The following is a 9,226-nucleotide window of genomic DNA, read 5'->3' as shown; positions in this document are numbered from 1 at the left end:
CATTTCAGGTCAAGCAGACAGCATGTGAAAGGGCTCTAAGACTAGAAGGAGCTTGGCATAACAAGAAACTAAAAGGCCACTGCAGCTAGACCACAGAGAACTAGGGGGATCGTGGCAGAAGGGAGACCAGGATATGTTAGTCAACAGAGCCTAGATTATATAGTGTCTCGAGGGCCCTATGAAGCCTGTAGACTTTATGCTAAAGCAATGGGAAGTCCGTTTCCTTATTTGTCAAACAAGGAAAAAGAAACCCCTCCCTTGAAGGGTGGCTGTAAAGATTAAAGGACACCACTGCCCTCTCCCATCCCGCACTTCCTTATTGAATCTATCACCGAGTTCTATCAGCACCATCTCCAAAAAATTTGTCACCTCCAAAATTCACTTCCATCTCCACTGCCACCACCCCGGTCTAAGTCACTATCTCTAGCCTGGACTATTGCTAACTGGTCCCCTGACTTCCACGTTTTGCTCCCCTCTAATCCCTTATCCCTGCAGCAACTCAAATGATCTTACTATAAAATGTAAATCTGATCATGGCACACCTTTCTTAAAACCTTTCAGTGACTTCTCAGTGCTCTTAGGATAGAGACCAAATCCTTAAGACATACACTAATGCTGTTCCCCTCCCTGAGATGTGCATTTCAGCTCCCAACTCCAGCCCCCTACTCGTCTAGTTCATTCCAACTCACCCTTACCTCTACTGCTTCAGAGAGGCCTTCTCTGATCCAAGCCCACCATCTATTTAGGGTTCTTTCGTCATTTGCCAACAGAGAACCATGTTCTTTCCCTTCTGATCACTTATCTCTGTAATTACATAGCCATTAGTGTGATTGTTTAATGTTTATTCCTGCCACTAAACTGTAAGCACCAAGAAATCATGGAACATGTATTTTTTGCTTACTTTTATATCCCCAGAACTTTGCCCAAAGCTGGACATACAGGAAGGGAAATATTTTTTGATTGAATGATGGAGATGTTAGCTACGGCTACAGATGAAAATAACAGTAACAGTAATAATTAGTATTGCTATTTAATAATTTATTATTAAATTATTATTATTATTAATATGCTTTTTCATTGATAGCTATCCCTCCAGGAACCAGCTTTAAGCAAAATGGCGGCACAGATCACATTGTTAGTCAGTAAATACCTTACCATCTTTTTTCTGAGCCCCTATATCTATATTTAGATCAATTATTATTATCTAACTATAGCTACCACCAGGCATGATGGTGAGACTCTGAAGTTAGACTAGACCTAAATCCTCAGTCTGCTACTATCTTTGTGACTTTGAACAAGTTAGCCTTTCTGGGACAGTTTGTTCTCAAACTCATGAGACTTTAATGAGATGATTCATGAAAAGCGCTTAGTACAGTGTCTGGAATATAATATGCACTCAATAATGTTATTGTTACATCTTACAGATTGTCGATTAATCTGAACAAGGACCTACTAAAATATACACTGAAACCAGACTATCAAAGGGCCTGTGACAGCATGCTGTCTCAGCCTACTGGGGAAAAAACTGCCTCATGATATATGATCATGATTGAATCTTCCTATAGTCTTGAAAACTAAAGGGAATTTTCGAGGAGGCAAGAAAAACTACAGAAGGCTGAGTCAGGGGGCTCTGAGAATTAAAATGTATTGTTTACCTTACATGCTAGTAACATCATCTGGAATACAAAAACAGTGGAGGAGGCCCCAAAGGGATGGCTTTCTAAATGGTAGCAAACCTCCGAGGGTACCAACACAAAATTTATACCTGACCTAATCTATCCTTCTTTGGGCCTTTGTGTCCCTGATTCTCCAAAACTGATTACCTTGAGGAAACTGAATTAATTGTCCACGTCCTTTGTTTGGGGGACTTAGCTAATAGCCCATTTTCCTCCACTCAAATATTATCTGATGTGCTTAAGCCACTGCTGCTCCTTTGGATAGATACTTGTTAGAAAAGGATCTCTGGGTAGGAAAAGGCTTCATGACCCAAAGGATTGAATCTCATGGTGGAATCTAAGAAAATGCAGAATCTAATTTAAATACAATGCAGGAAATAGATTCAGGAAGAGCATATCACCCTGTGTGCTTTAAATCAGGCAGCGGTTAGGAGCATGTGTTCAGAATCAGATAGATGGGATTTCAAATCCTTGATCTGTAACACACTAGCCAGGTGATCCAGGTAAGTTCATTAAGTCCATTTCCTCAACTGTAAAATGGTAATAATAAGGATCTATCTTACCAGGTTGTTGGAAAGATTAAATGAGACGACTTAAAGTCATCCAGGAAGAGTCTGATATAATTTTTTGAGTGTCCACATATTTTTATTATTTAATCACCTCTGGTGATTAAACAGAGCTGGCTGTGGCCTGTTATTTTCTGAAACCACGGTGGGCTCCTCCCAGAGAGCCCTGGGGCTTGTGTGGTCATCTACCCTGTTTGTATTTAAGGCAGACGGTAGAAGGAGCAGCAATGATGGGAAGCCCAGACCTCTAGCCACTGGTTTCACTTGACTAATAATAGCCACATGCAGGACACAAAGGGGGAAACTTCGAAAGACAAATGAAACCTGTAACCCCCAAATAAAAAATAAAAGCACAACTCAGTATAATTATGCCCAGACTTCTGCTGGGAGAAGTTTGCACACTGATGTTTTACATATAGGCCACCAGGTCGATCAACATCCTGGGTGCTTAAAGGAGGGTCATAGCAGGAAGCAGGTAGCAGGCAAGAGCTTTCCTCTCTCCCACCCTCCCAACAATTACGTTGATGCCCCAGACACTGCCTCCCTTCCCAGCAAACCCCAGCATTTCAGATCCCTTCACTCTGCTCCCAGAAACCTCAGATGGTTTCCGCTTCCTAGTTTAGAACCTCCAGACTTTTCCCAAGTCCTTCCTCTTTACTAAAATGTACCTGTCCTATTCCCTCAAGGCCTTACTCTTTACTTGACGCCAGTGATATAATTTGAGGTGGAAGCACACTATTTTGATGATTTTGTATCCCACCAGCCCCAGATAAGAGTTTCAAAGAATATATTATGAAGGATATTAAATCAGCAAATATTTTTGAGGGCCTAGTGTGTACCCGGCATTGTGCTAGATCCTATAACACTGTACGAAGGAACAGAAGAACAGCCACAGTGAGTCTATCCAGCCTACTACCCAGTGGCTAACATCAGCAACAAAGAATGTGCTCTGGGAAAAACAGAGGTGGAACATTCATACAAACTTTCTGGCAAGCAATTTAGCCAAATATAGCAAAAGCTTTAAAAATTTACATAATCTTTGACCCAGTAATTTTGCTCCTAAGAATTTATACTAAAGAAGCAATCAGAGATAAATACAAAGATGCAAGTGCAATAATGTGTACTGCAGCATTATTTATTATACCAAAAACTTGAAAACAATCTCAATATCCAAAATAGAGGATCAGGTAAATAATTCATTCTGCATCCATATGATGGAATACTGTATATACATTAAAGTCATATTAATACAAGATTCTTCAAAGACAGGAAAAATCTATCTATTGCTGGGTTTGAAAATTTTTCTCTTAATTTTATACATAGAAAAAAGATTGAAAAGATATACCCTAAATGTTGAGAAAAATAGCATCTCCAACTGATGGGATTTTCTTTTTTTTTTTGAGGAAGATTAGCCCTGAGCTAACATCTGCTGCCAATCCTCCTCTTTTTTGCTGAGGAAGACTCGCCCTGAGCTAACATCCGTGCCCATCTTCCTCTACTTTTTCTTTTTATATGTGGGACGCCTACCACAGCATGGCTTGCCAAGTGGTGCCATGTCTGCACCCAGGATCCGAACCAGCAAACTCCGGGCTTCCAAAGCCGAACATGCGAACTTAACCACTGCACTACCAGGCTGGCCCCAATGATGGAATTATTAATGAACTTTTTTCAGTACATTTTCTAAATTTCCACAAGAAACATTCTCTTTTAATTGGAAAAAAAATGAAACTTACCTATGTTTTAAATTTAGCATTCCCTGAGGACTGTTTGTCTTCTTATAACATCAAAGAATAACTATATTCCCTGCTTCTCCTAATGTAGCTACTTAGGGCTTTGTATTTATAAATGTGTCTAACATTTTTAATCCTTTTTATTTCTGGTTAGCGATTTCTTGAACTATTATTTTTTTGAAATAATTGTACATTCAAAGAAAGTTACAAGAAATGTAAAGGGAAGTCCTATGCACCCTTTCCTCAGTATCCCCCAATGTTAGCATCTTATATAACTATAGTACAATATCAAACCCAAGAGATTGACATAGGTACAACCCGCAGTGCTTATTCAGATTTCACCAGTTATACATGCACTCACTTGTGTCTGGGTGCGTGTGGGGATGTGCGTTTAGTTCTATATAATTTTATCATATGGATAGCCTTGCATCACCACCACCGCAATCAAGATATAGAACATTTCCATCACCACAGGATCCCTCGTGTTGCCCTTTCACAGCCTACCTCCCTCTCCGATTCCCTAACTCCCGCAACCACTAAACATTCTTCTATCTCTTAATTTTATCAGTTTAAGAATGTAATATAAACAGAATCACATAGTATGTAACCTTTTGGGATTAGCCTTTTCCACTGCGCATAACTGTAGGAGATTCATCTAGGTTGTCACGTGTATCAATTGTTCATTCCTTTTTCTTGCTAAGTAGTATTCCAAGGTATGGATGTACCAGTTTGTTTAACCATTCATCTGTGGAAGGACATCTGGGCTGTTTCCAGTTTGGGGCTACTACAAATAAAATTTCTATGGACAGTCATACACATTTTACTATTTTTAAAAAATTCTCAACTTATGTCACCCAAGAACCCAAGAAAGCCTCTTCCTCCTATATACTAGGACTTGAACAAATCCAGGTTTACCTTACTCGTGCTGGCACAGTTTTATGAGAAACAAGCTAGATTAAGAAAAGAACATGGAGTGCTCGCTTTGGCAGCACATATACTAAAATTGGAATGATACAGAGAAGATTAGCATGGCCCCTCCAGAAGGATAACATGCAAATTCGTGAAGCACTCCATGTTTCTGAAAAATCTGTTCTCAGGAAGAATCTGATAAACTCATTCACTCTCAGGTGTAAGTGACTAATAAAAAAAGAAAGAAAAGAACATGGAGTTACACCATATTTTCTCACTGAATTATACTTTTTAATTTATCTGTCTCTGCCTGTCAACTATGAACTACATGGAGGCAGGGACTATGACTGAATTGCCTCTACTCCTAGGGTAGAGCACAGGACCTAGCTTAGGGTAGGTGTTTAGAAAATGTTAGGATCTCTAGGGATGGGTGGGGCCCAGGGATAGATGTTTTATAACAAACTCCATATATTATAATAGGCAGTCAGGGTTAAGAACTACTGTCTAGCTGAATAAACAAATATGTAAAGGGAAAGAAGGAAACCTCATGATAGGAGAGGGCAGACTCAGGACAGGAGGGATCTCAATGTTCTGTTCTCTTTCTCCACCTTACAGAGACAGTTCTGTGTCCAGATTAACCTCTAGACTGCCTGGTAGGGAACTAGTAATTTCCAGTGCTGTGTTTGAGAAGTGCTATTGTTGAAGCCTATGACTGACTGGGGCAAAGAAAAGACAGCTTTCATCTGCCCTGTGGGGTTTTACCTATTTGAAAGGCTGCCCCACAAATCTTTGGAGCCCCAGACACCTTCAGGAGTTTGATGGAAAAAGCACTTGGTGATATGAATCACCTGGCGGTGCTTATTTGTTGAGATGGCATAATTATGTCTGGCAGAGCTTTGGAGGAGAGGAACAATGGCTCCTTATATTACTGGATCGCCTGGGAAACACAGCCTAAAACTGACCCTTGACAAATGCCAGTCCTGCCAGACGTCAATAAAATATGTCGGACATATAAAATCACAACAGGGGCTAGGCACAGACTCTGGAAAGATCACTGAATGGCAAGGAGCCAACATTTAAAAACATTTGGGGGATTCAGCAACCACTACAGGAGCTGGTGGAAGGACTGTTCAAAGATTGCAAAACACTTCAACAAGTGACTCAGAGTGATTAGGTCAGAATTGGAGCACACATTGGAAAGGGCCGTGCAAAGGCCTGAGGAGTTGAAGAAGAAAAGAAGGCAGACACAAAATACCAGGGCCTGGCCGCAAGGAAGACTTATGCTTGGGGCACAACCACATTGCATATCAAAATAAAGCTGCCCTTCCTAGAAGACCCCCCAAAAGCAAACATACAAAGGAGTTTTCACCCGAGCAAACTTCACTCACATGCCCTGCCTCTTACGTGAACTTTGGGAGACTGGCAGTCTGCCTGGCTCAGAGTTCTGTTTTAGCATGTGCTGCCGACTACCACCAAGGCCTTTTATAAACTGATGCCAGTTTTGAGGACTTGAGATCTGTGCTATGTCAAAAAGACACAGAGGAGAAGATAACCATTGCTTTTTGCCAAGTGGAGCCAGCGAGCTGGTGAGACTTGAGAGCCAATTCAAAAATTTGAGTTTGTAGCACAAAGGGGACAATTACAGACAACATCCTTAGGTACCTGGTGCCCTAGAAAGCAGGGACCATAGGCCTGGGCTAATTGTTTGAGAAAAGGGCATCTCCTTTATGGTGGAATGTTGAACTATTGGCTGAGCAGGGAGAGTGGAGAGGAAGCAGTAAAGGAAGTAGAGTCTCAGTCTCTGGAAGTGAGAAGACACCTGCAAAATGCTTTCCCTAAGCTTGCTTGGAGTCAAGTAAGCTCTAATTTGAGAAGGCAAGCCCTGCCTTACATATTTTCACAGGCCATCAAAATCCTTGTTCCAGCCTCCACCCACCCTACTGAGAGGGGCAGGTTGAAATCTCATATTAGAATGTGGAAAAGCTGTGACCCAGAGGTCCCTGTTCTCCAAGCTGAGAAGTGAGGTGAGAAATGACATGATCCAGGTGTGTGCCCTGGGGTCTACCTCTCTCGAAGAAAAAGGAACCATGGCAGCCCAAGTGCTGGCAACCATATTTGACATCAACTAAAAAGTTGAAAAAGGTAGTAGCATTGCCAAAAGCAAGAGCGGTGAATGCAAGGAAGGAAGGGCAGGATTGCTTTAGTGCTGATCCAGTGGGCCCTCGGTGGCAACTGTGAGTATGGCCCTGAAGAAGAGGCCAGAAAGCTCCTTGACTGGTCACTTTCAGGCCTGCACTCTATCAGGAACACCACAACTGAGCAGTCAAGATCAGAGGAGGAGAGGAGTGTGGGCAAAGGCAGTAACAGAACACTGTCTAGGATTTGCAGAAGGAGGCATCTGGGGCATCTCAGTGTTGTGCCAAAATCTGTGGGGGAAGGACTTCACCCTCTGATCACAACTGGATTGAAGAAGGCATTCTCTCTCCTCTTTTGTACTCATCTGGAGGTTGATGGAAGGAATGGATAACTGAGTCTTCCTTTGTAATGACTCCAGAGTCTTCTCCCCGGGCAGTTTATAGCATAGTTGAGGCTTCAGACTCGTTTAGACATGAACTCAAATCTTGGCTTTACCACTTTCTAGCTGTGTGAGCCTGGGCAATTTAACTCACTTTTCGGAATCTTTCTATTCCTATCTGTAAAATGAGGATGATAATACTTACATAATAGGGTCATTTTGCAGTTTAAATGAAATAATATATATCGATGAGTAACACCTAGTAAGCACTCAGTAATTATTATTATTATTATAATTTGGGTTGATTACTATATATTTTCATCCAAAAGAAGACAGTTTTAGATAGTGAAAAAAAAATAAACTTTGAAGCCAGACAGACTCAGGGTTGGATCCTGGCTCTACCACTATCTATGCAAGCTTAGGCAAGCCAATGTGCCCTTATCTCTAACATGGGACATTCCAAATCACCATTAATATTTACTACACAGGCAATGGCAGATCCAAATTTTGTGGAGCATGAAGCTTATATCATTCGGGTTAAATAAGTTTTTTAAAAAGTGTAGACTTAGGTACAATCCTGAATATTTATTTAGAATGAGACAATAAATCACGAGAAATTACAAGTTTTAAAAACTGACAGACAAACACATAGCAATGGAGACTGGATTGGTAGTTACCATAGAGGAAGGGGGGAGGGGAGGGCAAAAAGGGTGATTAGGGGGGCTGGACCCGTGGCCGAGTGGTTAAGTCTGTGCGCTCCGCTGCAGGCGGCCCAGTGTTTCGTTGGTTCGAATCCTGGGCGCGGACATGGCACTGCTCATCAAACCACGCTGAGGCAGCGTCCCACATGCTACAACTAGAAGGACCCACAACGAAGAATATACAACTATGTACTGGGGGGCTTTGGGGAGAAAAAGGAAAAAATAAAATCTTTAAAAAAAAAAAAGGGTGATTAGGCTCACATGTGAGGGGATGGACTATAATTGGTTTTTGCGTGGTGAACATGATGTAATCTACACAGAATTCGAAATATATTACCACGAACATCTGAAAGCTATATAATGTTATAATCCAATGTTACTGCAATAAAAGAATAAACATTAAAAAAAAAGAATGATAAACCTTTCCAATAATAAAGACTGTCAAATTCTTAAAAAAAACCTGACTAATACCACAAATATCACAAAATTTTAAAAAATAACATAATATTTTTCATTAAATTAACTGACAAACCTCCTTGCTTCCTTTTTTATATTTTTGGCCTGTGTATCCTTTGATCACCTCTTCATCCGACACCACTTTTGTAGTATAATTTCTATAAAGAGAACAGAAAAACAATTCAGTCTTTCCCAAGAGTTGAGAAAAGTTTCTTTGAGCTTTACAACTCATCATTGATTAACGTCGTGTAAATTTTCTGGATTATTGTCAAATTGGGGAAAACCTCTATCATTTCTTTTATATATAAGCTATAAGATTTTAGGATATGTTGAGTATTTTATGTACTGACTAATCTTAAATAAGCTTTGGATTTGCTACTTTAGAAGCATTCCCACAACTCATTCCTACACTGGTACAGCCAGCAATAACTTCACTATATGCAGAAGTGATAGCAAACCACATAAATATATCCCACTAACTCCAAAGAAATGCACCTGCAACTCAATTTCTCTTTGGTTGGATCCTCAATAAATAGCTCTGGTAAAGACAGAATTCTCCCTAGAAAAAGTAGAAAATATGAAAAGCCAAAAGTGTTTTCTGGGTTGAGAAAAGGTAGAGAACATTCATTTTTAATATATCTTGTGTCTTCACATGTAGATTCAAAGTTAATAA

General features: G+C 40.5%; 1 non-coding gene across 1 annotated transcript; it reads left to right on the top strand.

Moving 5' to 3' along the window:
* Positions 1-4,945: 4,945 nt before the first annotated feature.
* LOC139081221 (U6 spliceosomal RNA) lies at positions 4,946-5,052 on the top strand. Its single transcript, XR_011536344.1, has one exon. It is a non-coding gene; the product is annotated as a U6 spliceosomal RNA (small nuclear RNA).
* The last annotated feature ends 4,174 nt before the right edge of the window (positions 5,053-9,226 follow it).

This window comes from Equus przewalskii, chromosome X (assembly GCF_037783145.1).
Source record: "Equus przewalskii isolate Varuska chromosome X, EquPr2, whole genome shotgun sequence".
In the NCBI taxonomy this organism is placed as follows: Eukaryota; Metazoa; Chordata; class Mammalia; order Perissodactyla; family Equidae; genus Equus; species Equus przewalskii.
The sequence above is the reverse complement of the archived record's forward strand: the minus strand, read 5'-3'. Positions and strand labels throughout refer to the sequence as shown.